At 44.2% G+C, this 22,243-nt stretch overlaps 1 non-coding gene across 1 annotated transcript; it reads left to right on the forward strand.

Moving 5' to 3' along the window:
• Positions 1-21,059: 21,059 nt before the first annotated feature.
• On the forward strand, positions 21,060-21,164 carry LOC111819514 (U6 spliceosomal RNA). The gene has a single exon (XR_002823122.1). It is a non-coding gene; the product is annotated as a U6 spliceosomal RNA (small nuclear RNA).
• Positions 21,165-22,243: the final 1,079 nt, after the last annotated feature.

The raw sequence follows: 22,243 nt of genomic DNA on the forward strand, positions 1-22,243 counted from the left end.
TGCCTAAAGTCAGTCACTTGACTCAGGAAATTGAAGCCAAGCAACACCTCCTGACAGTGCTCTGGAACCCTAGTTCAGTTTGGTGGGATTTTTAAAGCTCTACAGTTGGTTCCAATGTACAGTGACATAGAGTCTAATTATTAGACAAATTATGACTTAGCCCTCTGAGACTGGAGAGGGGTTCATTCTCCTCCTAAGGACAGGGATAGAGAACAAATTCAGAGTTTTAGGAATGTGGAAGAGGACAGAGGAGGAAGGATGGCCCAGCAGTATAGGCTCCAGCCTCCATCCCCAGTACTGCATGATCTTCCAGCACAGAATTCAGCAGGAAAAACTGGGGGCATTAAAGAATGGTTGTTCTTAAAGGTAAGACACATAACTGAAAACAGAAATGAAATCCTGGATTAAGCTTTGAGAGAATAGGTCTATAATGAGGAGTAGGGGGAGGCGGGTTAAGAAAGTTCTTGCAGCTTATCCTGAGAGCATAAGACATGGCCAACAGTACTTTCTGAAGAAGACTGTGCTGTTCATCGTGCATCTCCTATGCTGCAGTGCTGAGCTAAGCCCAGTGAGGACTCACCATGCGCTTACTGTATACAAAGCATGAGATAGAGCCACAGATACAGCAGACTTCTTCATTTGGTCTATATCTTCTCAGAATATAGAACCCCAACCAGGATTCCAGGAACTCACTTCCTGACGATCAAATTTGTCTCCTTGCTTTCAGGGGCCTGTCAACAGCACCTGCTGAGTATATACTGTGGACTCTGAAGAATATGGACTTTGGAGTCAGGAGACATGGATTTGAAACTTGACTCTGCATTCACCCTGGGCCAGTTGTTAACCCCTCCTGAGCCTTACTCTCTTCATTTGTAAATGGTCATAACAGTAATAATACTCACCTCACAAGATTGCTGTAAACTCTTAACTCTCAACGCAAATTTTAGTTACATTTATGTAACTGAGGAGTTTAAAGGTGGAGACCTTTAGCTCATCCAGAATTTCCCCATCTAAAGGCTCCATAAACTATAATTCAAAGAAGGAGAAATTATATTCCAGTTCATCCTGGAAGAGTTTGGGGTTTAATCACTGCTTCTAAGAGCAGGCCCCTATGTCTTAGCTCCATCTGTTTTATTCCCCAGATGCTCCCACTCACTAGCTTTCCATTTGCCCTCTGCTCAGTTGGGAAAAGGATAAGAAAATGGAATGAAGAATTTTTATTTTTTATGTTTCCCACCTCAGTCTGTCTATGAGGCAAAACATGAAAAATCCAGAGTTTCTCCCCACCTCTCCCCTGCACACCCAACTGCCTCCCATCGGGAATTCCATTCCAAAGGAAAGCTGCTGCACTTCTAAGGCAGCAGAGACACTTGGGTTCTTCTTTGTTTCTCGTTTATCTAAGACAGAAACAGACACCAGATTCAAGCAGGGGGCACTTCCAAACCAGTACCTTATTTCTGGGAAAACACACACACACAAAAAAAAAAACAAAACAAGACTGAGTATGTAGGAAGCAAGGAGGCTTCCTGTCTCAGGCCAGCTGGTGGGCTGGGCAGGGCCAGAGAAAGCATCTTTGTGAAATGCAGGGACAAAGAAAGGGGCTCCACTCCTTCCTTATCTGGGGAATAAGGGAAGTCTGTCACTTCCAGCTAACTTGGAGTCATCTGTCTGCTTCCACATGATTCCAATTCCAGACAGGCAGATGCATGACTCGGTCCAAAAGGCCTTGACCAGAGCTCAGAGAAGGGTAGACTACTGAGGTTAGCATCCTGGGCCCACCCAGGCTGGATAAGAAAGTACAGAAGCAGTGGAAGTGACTGGATCCCAGGTCCTAAGAGGGAAATTAAGACATGTTGGAAACATCGTATCTGGAGTCTCATGTGCATGGCTTCTCAGGAACGTGTGGCTTGGGTAATTTTCTGGTTTGACTTACAGGAAGGTCTGATCAGGGTAGTGCAGGAATGTTGTAACAGCTCTGGATCACCTTGGAAAAATCATTCATCAGCCAGCCTGGAATGGCAATTCCAGGAAGCAGCAGTGGTGAATCAGCAGCCTCCCCTCTCCTTGTGGCTTCAGGAAGCATGACCAGGGCCTCACCCGCCTCCTCTCCAAGCGAAGAAACACCCACCAACCACACACCAGCTCTTCTGGAAGGGACAGGGGGGAGGAGGCACTCCATGGCAGCTCCCCCCACCCCAGAGGTGGAGGAAAAGGGGATGAGATAGAAGACCTCTAGGCCCCAGATTCTACCTGGGTCTTTTGGAAAGATTTTCAAGCTTTTGATAAAGAAACTCAGTTCATAGTTCTAATTCTCTCGTCTGGAGTTCACAACAACAAAACTAGGTAGAAATCTCCACACTCTGGGGTGGTTTGGCTTACTTCTGCCCCAATATAACATCAGTCTCTTACCTGCAGAGCCAGCCAGGGTCTGAGAAGCTTGCAGAGGCTTAGCAGTCGGTCATGTGGTCAGGCAGCTGTTGAGTGTGAGGCCATCTTGTACTTAAGGTCAAGGTGCTGCCTCAGTGGGTCCCCAGGCAGCTGGAAGAGTTTTGGGAAAAGGCAGTGGGGCTCCAGCTGCTTCTCTAGGCCTTGGGCCCTCAGGTACCTCAACTCTTAAGTGGGGCATTCCTGCTTTCTGGCTTCCCACTGGCCAGTATCTGGGCTCCTTCTGAGGTTACCACTATCCCTGAAACAGCTTTGAGACACTGGATGTATCTATTTTGCCTTAGACTCTCCACAGCCAAATGAAGCTAGTCAAGCAGTGAACAGATTTGGAAAGGTGTGTCATTTCAGGTCAGCTACTGGATTTGCACCCAACTTGAGACAGATTGCTAACTTTCTCAGTCTCTCTCTCTCTCTCTCTGTATATGTGTGTCTCACTCACCTCTATGCTGTTACATTAAAACACCGCCTTAGACCTCAGTGACTCACATTCAGACCTGATGAGTATGAAAGCAAGTCCACATTCACTGACGATTCAGGAGGACGACGACCTTGAAAGATGAGTTGAGCCAACGTGAGCTATGGAGTTTTTAATCCATCCACCCGTCCTATGACAATAGACCCACCCCTTTACCTTTCTCTGGGTGTCAGTGTCCTATCCCCAAGTGAATTGTAAATATATTCATGTTTGAGGTTTCACAGCACCCAGCCCATAGTTAGGTCCCAACAAAAATAAACACTTAACCATTTAATATCTTGTGAGCTATCTTCACCAAGAGACAAAAAGTTGACTGTAACTGAAAATGTAATCCTCTCAAACCCTGTGAAGACCTGCCGTCCAGGGTGTGAGAGTGCAGGCATGATCTGACACATCATCTCTTCCTGGGGTCCCTCAGAGGGTGGCCATAGGCATATGGAAGGCAAATTCTAAGGACAGTGAGCTAACAGACCCCCTTTGCTTTAGTTTGCCCCAGTACTCCAGACTTTATTTATGGACTTCTGGATAACATGCTTGATGATTATTTTTTATGAGTTACTCATCAAAGCCACCATTTGAAACTGGCCAGTGCCACCATCCCTAGTTCTTAACCATAGTAATCAAGATGGTGCTGAGAAAGAAGGCATGTTTGTGTCAACAAGCCAGAGAGCTGGTCTCTGGCTTTCTAACTGGATTATTTGCATAATTTAGGTTCAGAAAGTGGCACCTTCCACTCTAGGCAGGCACAGCCCAAATCACCATCCCATTAATTCTAGTCTACTCTTCTATCCATCCCAAGCTGCCCTTTTTGCTTCTTTGAAGGCAAGTGAGCAGGTCCCAGGCTTGTAGCTCTGTTGGGCTGAGCTTGTTCGCTGTCTGCCTCTCTAGTGATATATTTGACTGTCTTATTGTAAAGAGCCAGGGTGGCTAAAGGAAGAAGGTTTGCTCTCTTCATCAACTATGCAGAGGAATAGCCACGAAAGAAATTCCAGTTCAGCAAACCTCTAAAGATCAGTGGTCCTGGCTGCACAACAGAATTACCTATGGGAAAGTTTTAACAATACAGCTTCCTGGGAGCTTAGCCCCAAAGTTTCCAATTCAGTTGGTCTGAGGTGAGGCTCATATGGCTGTATTTTTTAAAACTTTAAGATGATTCTAATGGGTGGGCAAGTTTGGGGACCACTGGACAGATTCTACGCTCTTTGAAATCAGGAAACAGGTGAATCTTCTTCCCCCCTATATCCCCAGTGACTAGCACATCACCTGGCATATTGTCGTTGGGTGCCATCAAGTCAATTCTGACTCATAGCGACCCCATGTGACAAAGTAGAACTGCCCCATAGGGTTTTCTTAGCTATAACTTTTATGGAAGCAGTCACTAGGTCCTTTGCCCGCAGAGCTGCTGGGTGGATTCGAACCACCAACCTTTCAGTTAGCAGCTGAGCACGTAACCATTGCACCACCAAGGCTCCTTAGTAATCACTTAATACATATTTATTAAATCAATGAAAAAAATGAATGCTTGAAAACACAGTGGCTGTACTGGTCAACCTAGCACCACGCCTGAAAGCTAGGCAAAAGCCAGTGGTGGGATGTGGAAGGCCAAACCAGTCAGAGTGGGGCCAGGGATAAGAATAAGGTTGGGGAGGGGGGCGGGTAAGGAGGGAAGGGTGACTAAGTAGAAGAAAACTGGGTAATTTGATCCCTGAGTGGGAGAACGTGGCTTCTGATCTTGAAAATGCTGGTGCCTTTAACAGCGCTGCCACCCCTGTGTTGGAACTGATGGAGGAGTTCTGCCTCCAGCCCTACCTAAGAAAGCAAATCTGAGTGGTCATTTCCATGTTTCCCATTGCCATTGAGTCAAGTCTGGCTCATGGTGATCCTATTGTGTTACAGAGTAGAACTGCTTCATAGGATTTTGGCTTTACAGAAACAAATCACCAGGCCTTTCTTCCACTGTGCCAAAAGGTGGGTTCAAACCGCCAACCTTTAGGTTAGTAGTCAAAAGCAAACTGCTTGCACCACTCAAACCATAAAACCAAACCCATTGTCATCAAGTCAATTCCAACTCCGAGTGACCCTATAGGACAGACGAGAACTGCCCCATAGGGTTTCCAAGGATCGGTTGGTGGATTCCAAGTATTGACCTTTTGATCAGCAGCTGAGCTTTTAACTACTGTGTCACCAGGGCTCCTTTACCACCCAGGGACTTTATTTTCCATGTTTAAAGCCCTCCAAAGTTTTGCATTGCCCTCGGATAAAGTCTATACTCCTTTCTCTGGCTGCACGTCTCTTCCTACCTCCTCCTCAGCTCTGTCACATGCTACTTGCCCCATCTCTTTACATGCACCAGCTGTCCTGCCTTCTTTACCGTCTTACCGCGGTCCTGCGCTCTCTCTCACCATCCTGTGTTCCTCTGCCTACGATGTTCACCCCATCCTTAGCCCCTCACTTCACCTAGCAAACTCCTATGCACCCCTCAAATCACAGCTAAAACATCACTTTCTCTTCCCCAGGGGACAGTCAGCTCCTGAGGATAGAGGTGACGTCAGTCAGTTGTGTTCAATGCCTAAACAGAAAGCCTTCCAATACTTGTGAATGGAGGAATGGAAGTGAGGGCGGGGAAACAGCAGACACTCAGGACGGGGGTTCACTTTAATTGCTGCAAAATAGGATTCTGAAGAGCAACAAACAAGCCCGTTGATTGGATCTAGAGAGGAACTAGAGTGGGGGGATGAGAGTTGCGTAGAGCAGGAGAAAAACAAGTAAAGGAGGGAGATCCCAAAAAGACCAGAGAGGAGACAACGTCTTAGAGTCACTCTAGTTCTGCCCAATCCGTCGCTGGGGTCAAAGGCCGGTCTGCGAGACCTGTAGTCACACTCAGCCCAGGCAGGCTGCCAAGCGGGTTTCCATCCAACACTGTGAAAAAACCTCCCAGCAGAGCCGGGAGGGAGAAGACTGCAGATTCGGATCAGGCCCCACGCTGGGTTGCAGGGCGGAGGTGTCGGCCCTGCCCCAACGCGTGGTGGGCGGAGGTCTCCCGACTCAGGTGTCCTGCGCGGGCGGGGGCGGGCACCTGAAGGCTTCATTCGCCTGCTTGACGGGTTGATGGCTTGGTTTGGTCAGACAAATGAGGCTTCTATGAGAAGCGGCCTCGATTTTGACATTCAGTAAGCCAGAAATAACCAGCTGGGCTCCTGGCACTGTGACCACATATGTCTTGCCCTTCCAAAGCTAGTCATTGCCACGTACAAGGGACTTTCCCCCAGTGCAGACCTGCATTCTGTGTCAGGAAGTTTAGGGTGTAGTTCAGGCTTAGTATGTAACTCGGTGGTTTAAGGGGAGTCACAGGGATTGACTCCAGCTCAACTTTCCATCTGCAAAATGGGGATGTTGGCAGTCGAGTTCCTTCCACCTCTGGTAGAAAATGATTCTAAGGGGCTGCCCTGTCCCTCCGAAATCCTTTGCCTGAACTTGATGTCTGCTGTTTCTAGAAGCCTAGTGTTCCAAATACCTCCCCTGGGAGGGACTTGAGGATGATCCTGACTTGAAGTAGTGTTGATGAACCTTTCGTAAACATGGTTCCTATGAGAATCTGTTGAAATCTATGTGGTCTCTCCCTAGAAAAATCTGCACACTCACCAAACACTGCTTACAAGTGCAGGGAGTTAATGGTTTAAACCATGCACCCCTAGTTTACCATCCTTAGTCTAGCCCAACTCCTTACAGGTGAGGGGACCCACCTGAAAAGGAGCCCTCAGGGAAAACCTTCCAATTCTCACACACCACGAGCACCACTTTTTCCTTCTTCCTCCCTTTACCCATCTTCCGTGCCACCCCACACACTGGGGCACTCTGAAAAGGGAAGTTGTCCTATAATATTTGTAAAAGGTGTGGGATGTTTTGTATCAGAGAAAGTGAAAAATAATACCTCTAGTCTGCAAAACTCTGCCTGGTCATTTTCTCCCAGGTTCCTCCTCATCCCCCCACAAGCCTTGGGGGAGAAAAAGGAAAGACCAAGCTGAAGCCAAACATCTCACCCCATCTCCACCCCCGTCAGAATCATCAAGGCCATCATCATCCCATAAAACTTACTATTCCAACATCGCCTTGCAGGGAGGAAAAGAGCCAAAGCCCCTTTGCTTGCTTACCCACTGTACCTTGTTGCAAATGAGCTTCGTGCACAAGGGGGAACTACGGGGAGACTTTTTAATGTAACTGCGAGAAACTGCTCTAAGGATGGATGATTCCAGAGGTTAGAAATTGACCCTCACTCCTGCCACATTGTTTTGAAGAAATGACATAGCCCAGCGAGGGGTAACCGATCAAACCAATGCCACCGAACCAATTTGTAGAACTGCCCCAAAGGGTTTCCGAGGATCGGCTGGTGGCTTCGAACCCCTGACCTTTTGGTTAGCAGCTGTACCTCTTAACAACTGCGCCACCAAGGCTCCCAGCTGGGAGTAGGGAGGCAGTAAATAGAAACCTAACCTCTTGCTACTCAAAATGTGCATGGGACCAGCAGTAGCAACATCACCAGGAACTTGATAGAAATGCAGGCTCTGTCCCAGATGATTCACATACATATTAAAGTTTGAGAAGGCTAACCCAAGGTCCACTGATAATGGTTAATAGTAAAGGACATCCTTTCTCTCACCTGGGAAAACCACAACAGACAGGCCAAATTTCTGCAGGCTCTGATTGCAAGAGATGGTGGTCGGGCTCACTAGGAGGACCCATTGCCTATGGACATCTCCCTCACTCAACCAGAGACCTCATCCACCTGTTTGCAGAGTCATCCACCTAAGGCTACTTCTTTTCAATTATTTTATCTTCTGGGAAGAAGAAGTCTCCTATATGGAGGTGAAAATGACAAGCGACCACCTCCCAAAAAGAATCCAGTTTGGCTTTGACTCTAGCAGTAGCTCTGACCTCAGTGTTGCTGGAATCAGTTTGAAGGTCTAACTATGAGATACTTTGGGGGAAATGAGAGGAGGATAACTTCCTGGAGTTGTCAATTTGCACAGCCCCATCACTGTTTTCACTTGCCTTTGGAAATGAAGGTACAGAAACAATGGGAAATGAAGGGAGCACCAACTAGTGACTTCCAGAGTGCAGCAGACAGGGAAAGATAGAAGAGAAAGGCAGAAAACCACTCAGGGGAAGACAGGCTTGAGAGATACCTGCTGGGACAGGGACCTGGTCTCCAGGACACTCCTCCCTGCCTGTTCTGTACAAACACTGGAGATTTGTGGCTTAAGAAAAGAGTCGCTTGGCCAGCTTATAGAAAATGTAATGTGGCCCCTTTGCAGCTATCTTGGCTTTTAAAGAGGTCAAAAGCAGACCAACTTCAAGGTGCCAGCTGCTCAGTTTGCAGCCTGGAAAGACATCCTTGATCTTTTATTGTACTGCCTTTGCTCAGAGCTGCACAACTCTCCCTGGGGAAATGGCTTGCCTTGAAAGAGATGCCATTATAGCTGAAGATGCTTTAGCTTCACTTCCAGTCGCTGATCCCTTGTGGGAAATAATTGCTGCTGTGGTATGCTCTATGTCTTTTATTTTTGCATCTTTACTAGGTGAACAGTAGCTGAGTGGACATAGCTGTTTAAAAATCTCTAGGACTTATGTTTGCATAAGATTAATTCAGACACTAGAAAGATTAAGTGTAAGCAAAAGTACACAGTACAAGTTACAAGATTTTTTGTTTTTTTTTGGTCCAGTTTCAGCTGGTGGAACAAAGCGATTACCAGTTAGAACCTGGATTAGTGAGAAAATCAGTGAGGCACTGGGACTGTAGCACATCCAGACACCCAGTTGAAAAGAACATAGCTTCACCCCCATCACCCAAATGTTGGACAACATGTTAGAGATGCTACAAAGGGACTTATTTTTCCCAAAATGGTTATGTGGAGACATTCCAGATCACAACTCCTCTAACACAGTCTCTTACCTCCAGGCAATGTACTTACTGGGACAAACTACTCACAGCTCAGCTCTTTGCTAATCCAAAAAATGTCTTTTTCTTCAAATCTCAAACCCACCTCTTCCAGGGAGACTTTCTGACTGAGCCCAGCCCATAGGGATCTTAATGCAGACGAAATTCACTACTCAGGAACAGCATCTACCATACCATTATGCTTTTGTTGTTATGTAATCCTGGAATTATCCTCTGTTTTATTCTTCCCGGTCAACACAGCTGGGTCAGTAGCCTTCTATGTTCTCCATCTCCTGTTCTCTCCCAAGCTCCTACTATTCACAGTAGGTACTTGACCCTTGCCAGTTGGGTTGAGTGAGATGGTAATCTCTAAGTGGTAGGTCCTTGACTCATCCATCTGGAGGAGGTAAGTTTGAACCAGGGCCTCTTAGGCAGACTGAGAAAGGGTTAGGGCTATTGGCTCAGTGACATTTTTGGTTCTGTGTGAGTGCTTTATTTTTTATAGCAGGAGGATTTGCTCCAGCACACTGAAGAGACATAACCCCAGTGTCAGCATATTTCTTAAGTATCTGCTTGCGTTGGATCCCACTGATAGGTCAGTCTCCGCAACACTCTCTTGCTTTACCCTGTACACTCCCCAGAGACGGGCAGGTGGCAGAATGTGTTCAAGCCATGGTCTATTCTTAAGGGAAAAGACTGGGTTAGTGTGGGGGTTCTTCTTTTATTAAATGCTCTCAGTGTTCTGAGCAATCAGAATTAGCGAGAAGAATGAGTTTATTTTATTAAGAGTCATTAACATTCTTCCTAAAGGAGTTGTTTAACTAGTTGTTTGGTCAGTGGCCATTGACCAAATAAGGCCTGCAAGTGTGGATCACAGCGAGGTTTTAGGTTTCTAGAACGGTTGCTCGCTTCTATTTTGCATCATCCTTATGAGATCACTGAGACCATCCATTCACTCATTCACAAGTATTTAATGTCTGCTATGTGCCAGGCACTGTGATGGGCATTAGAGATACAATGGTAAGTCAAATAGATGCTGCTTATCCCTGAGTGGCACAAATGGTTAAGTGTTTGACTACTAACTGAAAGGTTAATGGTTCGAACCCACCCAGAGGTGCCTTGGAAGAACGGCCTATGATCTGCTTCCAAAAGGTCACAACCATAAAAACCCTATGGAGCAGTTATACTTGGAATCAACTGAATGGCAACTGTTTTTTTTTTTTTTTTTCTTCTTTTTTTAAATGATTTTGTGGGAGACTGGCATTAATCCAATAAGTAAACAAATAAGTATGTTATCATCAACCATGATAAAGGCCCTGCAGGAAAAGAATGGGATACTCTGCAAGAATATAACAGGAGAATTTATCTGACCTAATGGAGTTGGAAGGAGCCCTGGTGGTGCAATGGTTAAGCACTCAGCTGCTACCCAAAGAGTCAGAAGTTCAAACCTACCAGCCACTCCACAGGAGAAAGATGTGGCAGTCTGCTTCTGTAAAGATTTACAGCCTTGGAACCCCTGTGGGGCAGTTCTACTCTGTCCTATAGGGTCACTATGAGTCGCAATCTACTCGATGGCAATGGGTAATGGGGGTGGAGAGGAGAAGATTCAGGGAATGCTTCTCAGGGGAAGTGACATTTGAACTGAGCTCTGAAAGAGAAATAGGAATTGAAAGGTAAAGAGGGATAAAGAAGTGCTTGAGAGAGAAAGAGCTCGGTCACTAGAGGAACTGAAATAAAGTGGCTGATTAAAGGGAATGAGGAAAGTGAGAATCTGGAGTGGTAGGCAGGGCTGATCACATTAGGGTGTATAAGTGGTGTTGAGGGCTTGGGCTTTTATTTTGGAGCAATGGAAAGCCATTTTAAGCAGAGGATGAGAACATTAAACTTATGTTTCTACACAATTGCTATGGTTAGACAATGGTAAACAAAAACATCATTACTTAGATTTCTGCCAGTTCTCACCTTGTATGGCTCAGACAAGCAGCTGAATCACCCAAGTCCTGCTTCTATACCTCTGAGCCAAGAGTATGGGCATGTCTCCCCAAAAACTACTTGCCATTAAGTCAGTCTGACTCACAACGAGCCCATGAGTGTCAGAGTAGAACTAACTATGCTCCATGGGGCTTTCAATGGTTCATTTTTTGGAAGTATGTCACCAGGCCATTCTTCTGAGGTGCCTCTGGGTAGATTCAAACCTTCAACCTTTCAGTTAGCAGCTGAGTGCATTACCCATTCGCACCATCCAGGGACTCCTCAGGCCCACTGGAAAGCCAAAAGGCTTGTTGAAAGATGTAGGGACCCTAGTAAAACTCACTGCTTAAAGGCATTCAAATCTTGGATGCTTTACTTCCATAATCAATTTACCTCCACTCCCAAGGAATAAATCCTTAAAATTATAACCCTTGGGTCTCCATGCCCAGGCAGGCTCACTTCTGTTGGATTGCAGTAATCATGGCTTTGACTGTGAGTTACCAATCCCAAAGTAAATGATCAGCCCACGGTTGATGGACTAGTCAGCTCCTTACCAAGGACGGACGGATTTCCAGCTCCCTCGGCTCAGGAATGTTGTCCGGGGTTTCTAATATGGGTCATTAAAAAAAAAAAAAAAAAAAAGAATTCCAGTTCCCAAAGCACTTCAATTTGTTCTTTGATATTCGTGCCTATTGTTAAGATTCAGAAGTTCCCAGGATCGCTTTCTGTGGTGGTAAGAAAACTCTGAGTGGGAAGTGTTTCCTTATTTGAAAAGCATTTTTAACCAAGTTTGGTTCTCCCTGAGCCATAGCATCCTTTGTGGATGATGCTAGCTCTCTTGTGGGCTGTGCCACCTGGCTATTTCCTGGTATAGTTGGAACAGGCCTATGAACGACCCTCGGACTAACCTTGTTAATCCTCAACAGGTTTTGATCTGAAAACTAATAGCTTGTTCGCTTGATTTGTTTTACAAATTTTGCATTGTTGGCAGGTTGTGCCTGGGCCATACCCCAGTCCTCTGTGCAGAAATGAGATTCAGAGTTACTCATTCATCTTTATTTTAAAGGAATTCCAGGAGTGCTCAGACAAGCAGCTGAAAAACCTCTCTTATTTAAGTACTTCTGAGCATCAGTGTTTCAGCCTCCAGTAATGCAGCTAAAAATAGGACTCTTGTGCCAGAGGTAGTATTCTACTTCTTTTAAACAAGATGGCAAGGGGCGTGGGGTTTTATGGGTGGCTTCCTGGGAAGAGAGGCAGCTTGAAAACTTGGACCTCCATGCCCAGCTTTGTCCTTGCAGACAGAGCTCCCTCCCTCCCTTCAACCCACTTCTCACGGGGTGAGCTGATCTGTCCTGACAGCTGCCAAATCAGTCCTCTCGCTCCTGGGAATGGCTTTGGCACTGCCACGGATCTTTCCTTTCCACGTGCACTCCTCATTTTCAAAGTCTTTCAGCCTTATTTCATGAGTGAAATACACTGACTTTAAAGTCTTCAGTAGTTTCAACCAGCAAATAGGTTCCAATGGATATGTAAATCTATGGTGCCAGAACTTATCTACCAAAAGCAAATCTGTTGATATTTGAGTGTAAATGATCTACAAACAATTTTGAAGAGCACACAGATCATACGGTATTCCATGATGTCTGTTCTCATCTTTCTGTGTTTTCTTTTTTCTTTCCAACCCATGGCACCACACCTTGGGAAGGGCCGCTGTATTCCAGTCCTCCAAATTAGAACAATTCCTGTATTTGGGTCTAGGACGTGTTCACCGAAGGGTGGAGCCTGAATCCAGTCTACAGTCTGATGGAAAACAAAACAATGTTCCTCCCTCAGTCACTAGTGATGGTCCCATCTGTCACCAACTGATGGAGTGGTCTTGGGAAACCACATGATGTCTCTGTCCTCTTTCCTCATTTGTAGATAATATTGCTCTTATTGTTCTCTCTCAGAGTTATTGTGAAATGTATTTAATTTGCAGGATGTGAGTGAATTGTGCAGTTTTTAAATAGTATATAAATATAACCAAATATAGCCATGTCATTATGTGGAGAATGGCCTACTTCATTCTCCCTTTCTCCCTATTCTTCCTGGGAAAAAAATAAATAAAACCCATGCCAAACCAAGCGTTTGTGATGGCATGCCTAATTTAAGCCCTGGCCAGAATAGAAAAGGCTGGATTATCTTGGGATCGGTCTGTGGGTTCCTAGGAATACCCATATTCTGCATCTCGAGCCCTGTGTTTGCTTTCTTGCACTGTCTCTATAGCCTGTACTTCGTGTTGCGGTGGGGGCCGGGGTCGGGGCCATTGGCCTAAAATCCTCAAGGCACAGTCTGTTGCATATTCATACAAATGATGCTGCAAAGCCTGGCCGCCCATTCTCTGAGGGCCTGAAAAAATTTTTTGTGTACACTGACTCTGACAGTTTCTTTCTTACACTGTAAATTACTGGAGGCTGAGACCAGCCCCCGCCATTCCTTTCTCGCGATGCAGTGACTTCCAGAGCAATGAGTCAATGTTTCTATGGGGGAAAGGGCTGTGGTCCCAGTGCTGTCACCAATAGCTGGACTCCCTGAGGTAAGGCTCTTCATTTCTCTGGGCCTCATTTTCCTCACTAAATGGTCTTCAGTGGCTTGCTTTGGGGAGGGTAGAGATGAGGAGTTCTGCCCTTATTGTTATTATTATTACGTGGGCATCTTTTTAAAGTTTCGCTCTCCAAGAAAAAGTTTGAAAATTTATATCTTCCGGCACTAACTTTCTCTGGCTGTAAAAATTCCACCAGAGCCCTCACTGATTGCTCCTATAGATATTTTTTTATTTTCATCCAGCCCAGATTTTCTTTGTTCCTTCAAAGCTGAGAACTGTAGATGAGCAAGATTAGAAAGAAGTAATCGCCCAGATGTCTGGTAGCTTAGGAGTTCTCAACCCGATGCATCCAGTCTGGAAAGGTTTTCTGTAAGAAGCAGGTATGATAGGGGTTTGGTCAGGTGAAATGGGAGCCAGGGCTGGAACTGCCCTGGTGTGGCCATCTCCCCAGAGAGTGTGGGCACAGCTTAGTAAGTCGCGGGTAGCTCCTGAACCTCCACGCTTGCTGGTAACAAAACATATCCTTCTGAAATGGGTCCCATGTTGCATCTTCTGAAATAATTTTAATTCAAATAGATTTTGACATCAAATGGAGAGATGGAGAATTCATTAAAAACCTGTCTTTTAAAAGTGGCAGACTCTTTTGCTAGATCTACTTCCAGCTGTCAATATACTGTGAGTGCCATTGACTCCCAGGCTGCTATGTATTTAGCAAATAAAGCAAGACCAAGAGTAGGACTCTGTTGGGCTGGGGTGGGCGGTGACAGAGGAGGCCCCCAAAGTGAATCTGCTACAAAATAGGTAAGGTCCCTCTATTCATTTCCCAGGGCTGCCTTAACAGAATACCACAAACTGGGTGGCTTATGAGAACAGAAATTTACTATCACATGGTTCTGGAGGCTAGAAGTCGGAATTCAGAGTGTAGATAGGACCATGTTCTTTCCGAAGGCTCTAGGGGAAGATCCTTTCCTATTTCCTCCCAGCTTCTGGTAACCCCAGGCAGTCCTTGGCATGTGGATGCACCTTCACATGACCATCTTCTCTCTGTCTGGCTCTCTGTGTCTCTTTTCTCTTATAAGGACATCACTCAGATTGGATTAGGACCCACCCACTCCAGTATGACCTCTTGTTAACCGATAGCATCCTCAAAGACCCCATTTCCAAATAAGGTCACGGGTTAGGACTTCAACATATCTTTTTGGGACACACAATTCAATCCATAACAATCCCCAAATAATCCACAAGGCCTCCCCCATCCCACCCACCACAGTTCACAGAATGAGAAAGCAGTGATATCATACATGTAGGACTTGTGTTCTCCTCTCCATCTCTAACAATTACTCTCCACCATGTAACCCTTCAGAGGCCCCCACTCTAAAACTTTCTCCTTATTCATTAAAAAGGTTTATTTGACAATGAGATCTCATGGTAGATTTTTCCCGAACCTATCCTTAAGGCTCTTCTCAAAATGACATGTTGATCCCCCATCTCCTCCATCTTGTCTTGGTTCCTTCCTGCCTCATTATTCCCCCTTGGAGATCCCACGATGTTTCACCATATGCCTGCTCTAGGCGTCTATCATAGTGCCTTTCTACACACTGCTGAGTGTCTGGAAACAATCTCTCAGTAATGTGTTAACACTTCAGCACTCTTCTGAAGTTAAGAGGCAGATATTTCAGGAAACATTTTAAAGGAGATCAGGTTTCTCTGTTTTGAATTATGTTCCATGGAGAGACAAGCCAAAACAGAGTATTATAAAAGGCTTAGAGAAATCCCAGGGTCAAAGCTCCTTAAGTATGATTGTATGACCTAGTTGGAATGTGGCACAGTTGCCTTTTTGGTTCATTTATTTAAAACAATTGTGTGACATCATGGTTTAGTCACTGGTCTATGTTTATCCCCAAGGCAACCCCTAACCAATGGAGCTGCAACCATGAGACGCTGTTTTATACACAATAGGCATCACGGTCAACTTTGCTGATTTGCGCAACACATGGTTTTGTCACACAACAGGTTTTTGTTTTGTCCAATCAGTGAAACAGGGAACTGCAGAAGGGAAATTGAGAATGGCAAATCACTACTCTTTTTTTTATTATTATTATTTTTATTTTATTGTTGTTGTAAATATACACAGCAAAACGTATACCAATTCAACAATTTCTACATGTACAATTCAGTGACATTGATTACATTCAAGTAATCATTTTTAAAAACAGAACTATTTAGATTTTAAAACCAAGGCTCCTTTAGCTGTTTTTTTTTAATTGTTGTAGTTTAAGTGAAGTTTACATTTCAAGTTAGTCTCCCATACAAAAATTTATATATACATTGTTATGTGACTCTAATTGCTCTCCCCGTACTGTGACAGCACACGTCTCCTTTCCGCCACTGATTCTCCAAGTCCATTCAACCAGCCCCTAACCCTCTCTGCCTTCCCATCTCACCTCCATGCAGAAGCTGCCCACCTAGTCTCTTGTATCTACAAGTCTCCTTTAGTTTTAGCTGCATCTTATGGGGGTTTTTGTTTTTTTAATTTTTATTTTGATATAATTTCAAGCAAACAGAAAAGTTATAAGAATAGTGTAAAGAACTCCTATATACCCTTCACCCAGATTCACTCATTTTGGGAGAGTAACATTTTGTCACTTTTGCTTTATTTCTCTGTGGATATTATTATTATATGATCTGCTTGAGAATAAGTTTCAGACTTCATCCCCCTTTATCCCTAAATATTTTAGTGTGAATTTCCCAAGCACAAAGACTTTCATTCCCTAAACAGTATAATTATCAAGAGCAGGAAATTTAACATTAATACAATGCTATTATCTAAGATATAGACGTTATACAAATATTTCCAGTTATCTAAAAATTATCCTTCATAACATTTTTTTTTTCCTAGACCAACTCCCACAGGTTGTGCTATAAGATAATTTCATTGCCATTTCTAAATATTTTATCATTGCCTTTGTGACTTTCTCTTTTAACCATGAGTTATCCGCTGTTGTTGCTGTTAGTTGCCATCAGGTAGATTCCAAGTTTCTAAACATATGTTGTAGCTATTGTTGTTTTTAACTTCTTTTCATTGTTAATTTCTAATTTAATTTGCACTATAGTCAGTGAACCTGGTCTTTAGATAGCCTTTCACGTTTATTGAGACTTCCTTTGTGATTTCAATAGGTCAGATTTTTTAAATATGCATTTGAATCTACTGTTGGATTTAAGGACTTTTTATCTATGTATCGAGTAGATATGGTGTTCAAATGTTTTAAATTCAATTCTTGCTGTGTTTTTGCTTGATCTCAGTACTCTGCACTGTGATTGCGGATTTGTTGATTTCGCCGTATAATTCTGTCCGTTTTGGCTTTGCCGTTTTCAAGGTTGTGCTATTGGGTGCATACAGGTTCATGAATGCTACAGATAATAGGGCAGGGGGAGATCAGGAGCTCATTTGAGTTTGAGATTTCTATTATACATCCAAGTGGAAATATTAAGTAGGCTATTGGATATACGAGTCTGGAGTTTGGAGAGTTGACTGGAGATTTAAATGGGAAGTGGTCAAGATACAGATGATATTTAAAGCTATGAGCACAAATGAGATCACGAAAGGAGTGAATATGGATAGAGAAGAAGAGAAGGACTGAATCCTAGGACTGTACAACTCTAAGGGTTTGGAAAGAAGAGGAGGAACCATCAAAAAGGGAACTGAGAAAGAAATGGCCAGTGAGGTAGGAGGCGAACCAGGTAAGTGTGGTATCCTCCCACAGAAAAGAAGAAAGTCTAGCAGAGTCGTCTATCAAATTCAGTTAAGTAAAATGAGGACTGAGAATGGACCATTGGTTTCAGAAAGTTGGTAGGGGGTCAGGAAGAGAATGCCTGATTGCAGTGGTAATATTTGAGAATTATTTTTAAGCCTCCTTTAACGAGCCAGCAGAAGTGAGGGTGTCTTCCAACTCCACCCAAACCTGGCTTCAAGCAGTAAATGGGCTTTAGTTCCCTGCTTCAGGTGGAGCTCTTTAATTCTCTTTACTTGGCAGAGGTCAAACTCCCAGAGACTTCCCTCTGCTTCCAGTCCTGGAGCGCAGTAGATTTCTCATGTGTGGAGATGTTTATCCATGAGCCTGACTATGATTGTTTGCTCATTTTATTTTGTTTGTTTTTCTTTTCCCCTAGTTTATCTCTTATTACTAATGAGTTTAGAGCTCCAAAATTGTATCAAAGCAAAAATTTGTGGTGCCATGTTGATTAACAGGAAGTTCCTTACACTCTTAAAATCTGAGCATTTTGGATGATGCGTTAGTTAACTGTTGCCACAGAACAAACAACCCCAAAACTTAGTGATCATTTATTTAGCTTATGATTCTATGGATCAGCAATTTAGGTGGGAGCAGCTGTACCTTCTTCTGGTGTTTGCTGGGTTCTCTCATGTATCTGTGGTCAGCTACAGGTCTGCCAAGGAGCTCTGCTTCTGGGTGTTAACTGGCTGTTACCTGGAACAACAGGAGTGACAGGGATGACTGGGCCATATGATCATTCATCATTTAGCAGCTAGCTCCAACTCGTTAACACAGAAGCTGAGTGGAGTCCTGAGAGACAGCAGAAGCTCACAAGACCTCTTGAGGTCTAAAAAAAAAAACGATTGCTGTCAAGTCGATTCTGACTCATAGCAACCCTATAGGGCAGGGTAGAACTGCCCCATAGGGTTTCCAATGCTGTAATCTTTATGGAAGCAGACTTCCACATCTTTCTCTGGTGGAACAGTTGGTGGGTTAGAACCACTGACCTTTCAGTTAGCAGCCGAGCTTAATCACTGCACCACCAGGGCTCCTTTCTTGAGGCCTGGGCAGACAGAAATGGAAATGGTACAATTATCTCTTCGGCTACAATTTATTGGTCGAAGCAGGATACATGGCTAGCTCACATTCAAGGTGTGGGGAAATCGATTCTACCTCTGAGGGGCGTGGCCACCACACAGGGAATAATATTGGCCATTTTTGCAAGCAATGTACCACAAATAGAATAATCAATGGAATTAAATTGTTGTAGGACATATTTCAATTAGGTAAAAGGAGAAAACATGTCAATATTACAACTTGTTGCTAATTTGGGGGCTTTGCATGAATAGGAGGTAGTGATAAGCCCAGCTCCAGATGGAACAGAAGGCTGTGTAACAGATTTAGTACAATCAGCTCAGTATTAGTCTGCTCTAATCAAGGTGTGTGCGAAGAGCCATGGGGGATTCACAGAGTAACTCCTTCCTGCCTTTCAAGTAGCTATTACTTGAATAGGGAGTGCCGGGCAAGCTTTCGCCTCTAAAACAAGAAGAATATGAAGCGCTATGAGATGACCAGTCATGGGAAAATATTTGGCATGAGGCAGACTTCAGCAGTGTAGGCTGAGAGGAAGAAGCCATGGAAAAATTAAAGACTCAGACGAAGATTACAGGCAGTGGTGACACTTTGGCCAAGCATCCTTACTTAACTGGTGGACAGGCCAAAGTCTGAGAAAGGCATCAGTCCTCAGGAGACAAAAGGGGAAAGTCCTCTGAAGTGATTTTTTTTTTTAAGTTAAACCACAAGCAAGTTATTGCTTTTAACTTAAAGAACACTTGTATCAACAAGAACTCTATATACTTCAGCAAAGATGGGTCCTAGCTTGTGGTAGAATTGGCAGATTTCCAGGGTGTTACCAAGACACCTCCCTTCATGCCATGAATGTCCAGTTACTGATGTTCTTGGTGTCCAGGCCAAACGAGGCCAGGAAGAGAGCACAGAGGCTGGTGCTCAGAGGGTGCATTCACTGGTGAGTCTTTAGTCCCTGACTCCAGCAAACTCAGGAGTTTCTTTTTGTGAAGTTAGCTTGTTTTATAGATTCTGCAGAACTGAAGGTGACCACCCAAAATGTTGTTTGGCCACTTTTTCCATCTGGCTAAATCGGCTGGTGATTTTTTTCATACTATCAAAATATGACTAGTATTTCCATCCTTAGAAATTATTGACTATTCGAGTTAATTCTTGGGTTGAAGACAGAGACTAGGGCTGATTTTTAAGGTGTCTTCAAAGGCCCTAGTCCCAAGGGAGCCAGCTCTGTCCAGGTCATTGCTCCCAAGGCATAGTTTCCTCAGCAAGCCTTTGTTCTCCTTGGAAACCACCAGAATTCCACCCAGTGGAGCAGAATGAATCTGGCACAGTAAAGTCAAGTATTCCCATAATGCTCAATATCTCTTTCTAAGGCTGGGGAGAGATGATGCAGGGATGAGTCAATCATCCCAATACAAAAACTAGTGGGCATTTTGGGAAATAAATAGGAAACATTTAAAAACTGTGTCGTTCATGCTTCTATCTCCGAAGTTTTTGAATCTGACACTGCATCATGGGTATGAATTTGTGCTACATGAAAGATTATATTCTAGGCATAGGAAAAGTAAAGAGATGGAAACAAAGCATTTGAGTGCCTACTCTATGCTAGAAATTATGCTTTACTTTTGCTCATTCACAGCGTCTAATCAATCCCCAAGTCCTTTTAGTTCCGGTTCCTTAATACTTCTCCACTTCCACCACCACCACGTAATTCACAACCTCATCATCTTTCAGTAGGATTATTGCAATAGTCTCCTGTCTGGTCTCTGAGCGTCCAGTCCTGTGCCCCCCAAATCCATATGCCTGAATGTGGAATTAGCTAGCTCAATCATTAGTCTGACCTTGTCACTTGCCTTCTAAAAACTCTTCAGTGACACTCCACCTCCCACAGCAGTGTTTAGTGAGGTTTCTGGAACATTAGTTCTGTGAGCTGTCTCTTGATTATGCAAGTTTGGGAACGCAGCATATCTCCATCTTGAGAAATCACAATGCGCATTTGCATATTTAAGCCTTGGAGAAGTTTTGCAGTCAAAAAACTTGGTTAACTTGATAGAACGCAGTGTTTTCCAAACTTATTTGACCATGGACGTTTTTTTCTTAGTATCCCATTAACCCGTTGCTGTCAAGTGGATTCCAACTCATAGCAACCCTATATGACAGAGTAGAACTGCCACATAGAGTTTCCAAGGAGCGCCTGGTGGATTCAAACTGCTGACCTTTTGGTTAGCAGCAGTAGCACTTAACTACTACGCCACCCGGGTTTCCATTTCTTAGTATAATACCCATTATATCTACTGCAACTTGTGTTCTATAGTACAAACGAGGAAATGCTGCCCTACACAGTCAAGTCCACAAGCTTTGGCATGTCACGCAGAGCTAGAGTCCTCAGACTTAGCAAACAAAAATGCAGGATGCTGAATTAAATTTGAATCTCAGCTAAACAACGAACAATTTTTTAGTATAAGTACAACCCAAATATTGCATGGGACAGACATATAGATGTACACTAAAGCATTAGTCATTGTTTGTCTAAGATTAAAATCCAACTAGGTGACCTGTATTTTATCTGGGCAGTGCCCTTTATGACCTATAATTTAGTGAAGAGACTGAACCAAAATGAGTAAGAATTTTTTTCCCCAGGGAACATACTAGGAAAAGATAAAGTCAAGGTGGGTTCTTGGCTTTCAACTGGACTCCTTCAACTCACCACCACCCGTGTTCACTTAAAGCAGTGGTTCTCCATCCTGCTACCCACTGGAATCAGAATGAGGAACTTTTAAAATGCCCACACCCGTGCTCCCTTCGGCAGCACTTATACCAAAATTGGAATCAGACAGAGAAGCTTAGCATGGCTGGGGCAAGGATGACATGCAAATTCTGGAAGTGTTCCATTTTTTTTTTTTCTAAAATTGTCTGTGATGATGGTTACGTCTATCTGTGAATATACTAAAAGCCATTGAATTCTATACTTTAAGTAGGTGAATTATAGCTCAATACAACTGTTTAAAAATGCCACACCCCATCCCAAACCAATTGACTTAGAATTTGGGGGAGGGTGTTATTGAATGCGGAGTTTGAAAGGCTGGACGAGGCTGGGAGGCTAGTGAGGTGCCTAGGGAGAAATATTTAAGGTGGCTTTCACTCTCACACGCTGTCCCTGCCTTTGCACAACCCTGAGAGTGAGAGCCTCCTTAAATACTGTGCCGTAGGCACCTTTGGAAAGGCGTAGGTGCAAGACTGTGTCAAAGAGCCCCCAGAAGATTTTTGAGCAGACCTGGGTCCTATCTCTGCATGTTGTTGCTTTACATGGGGATAGCAACCTTACCCAGCAACAGACATGAGCTCCAGGCCATAAGCGTGAGTCAGGAGAGGCTTTCACCCTGCCAGGCTTTCCTGAAATGTAAACCCATGAAGCTGCTTCCAGTTTCACCCAGAAAGTCACTCATAAAAATTTTTAAATCTTGGGTTCCTCATTCTTTTTCAGTTCAGGCTGGTGGTATTTGAGTAACTTTCAGTCCCTGGCATCCTACAGAGTCTGTTTCATATGCAGGTATGGTTTTAACTTTCTGCAAATGTAATGAGTGTGTACCTTTCACTTTGCAAGGTTTTACTCACTCCTGCTCTCCCTGCTCCCTGTCTGCTTTCTGCCCTTTCTAGCCAATGATTTCATGCCAGAAAGGCACAGAGTTGATCCTTGTCAGTGGCAGTGACTGGGACAGCTTGCCCAGGAACAGTCAAGGCCAGCCTTGGGAGGTCAACACCTCCACTGGCCTCCAAGTTCTGTGGTGTCTTCAGCTTTCTGTCCCTGCCCCGGTCTCTGTGTTACTGGCTGCGGCGGGTTCCTTCACTGCTGATTACCAGAGACTCTGTAAGTTTTGAAACACTAGGCAAAGAAACATTGTGTCTTTGTACTTCTCCAGTGCTCAGAAAGGATGGGCAGGGTTGGTAGATACTCCCAGCACAACCAAAATTCTTTT

Source organism: Trichechus manatus, unplaced genomic scaffold (genome assembly GCF_000243295.1).
Source record: "Trichechus manatus latirostris isolate Lorelei unplaced genomic scaffold, TriManLat1.0 scaffold00010, whole genome shotgun sequence".
In the NCBI taxonomy this organism is placed as follows: Eukaryota; Metazoa; Chordata; class Mammalia; order Sirenia; family Trichechidae; genus Trichechus; species Trichechus manatus.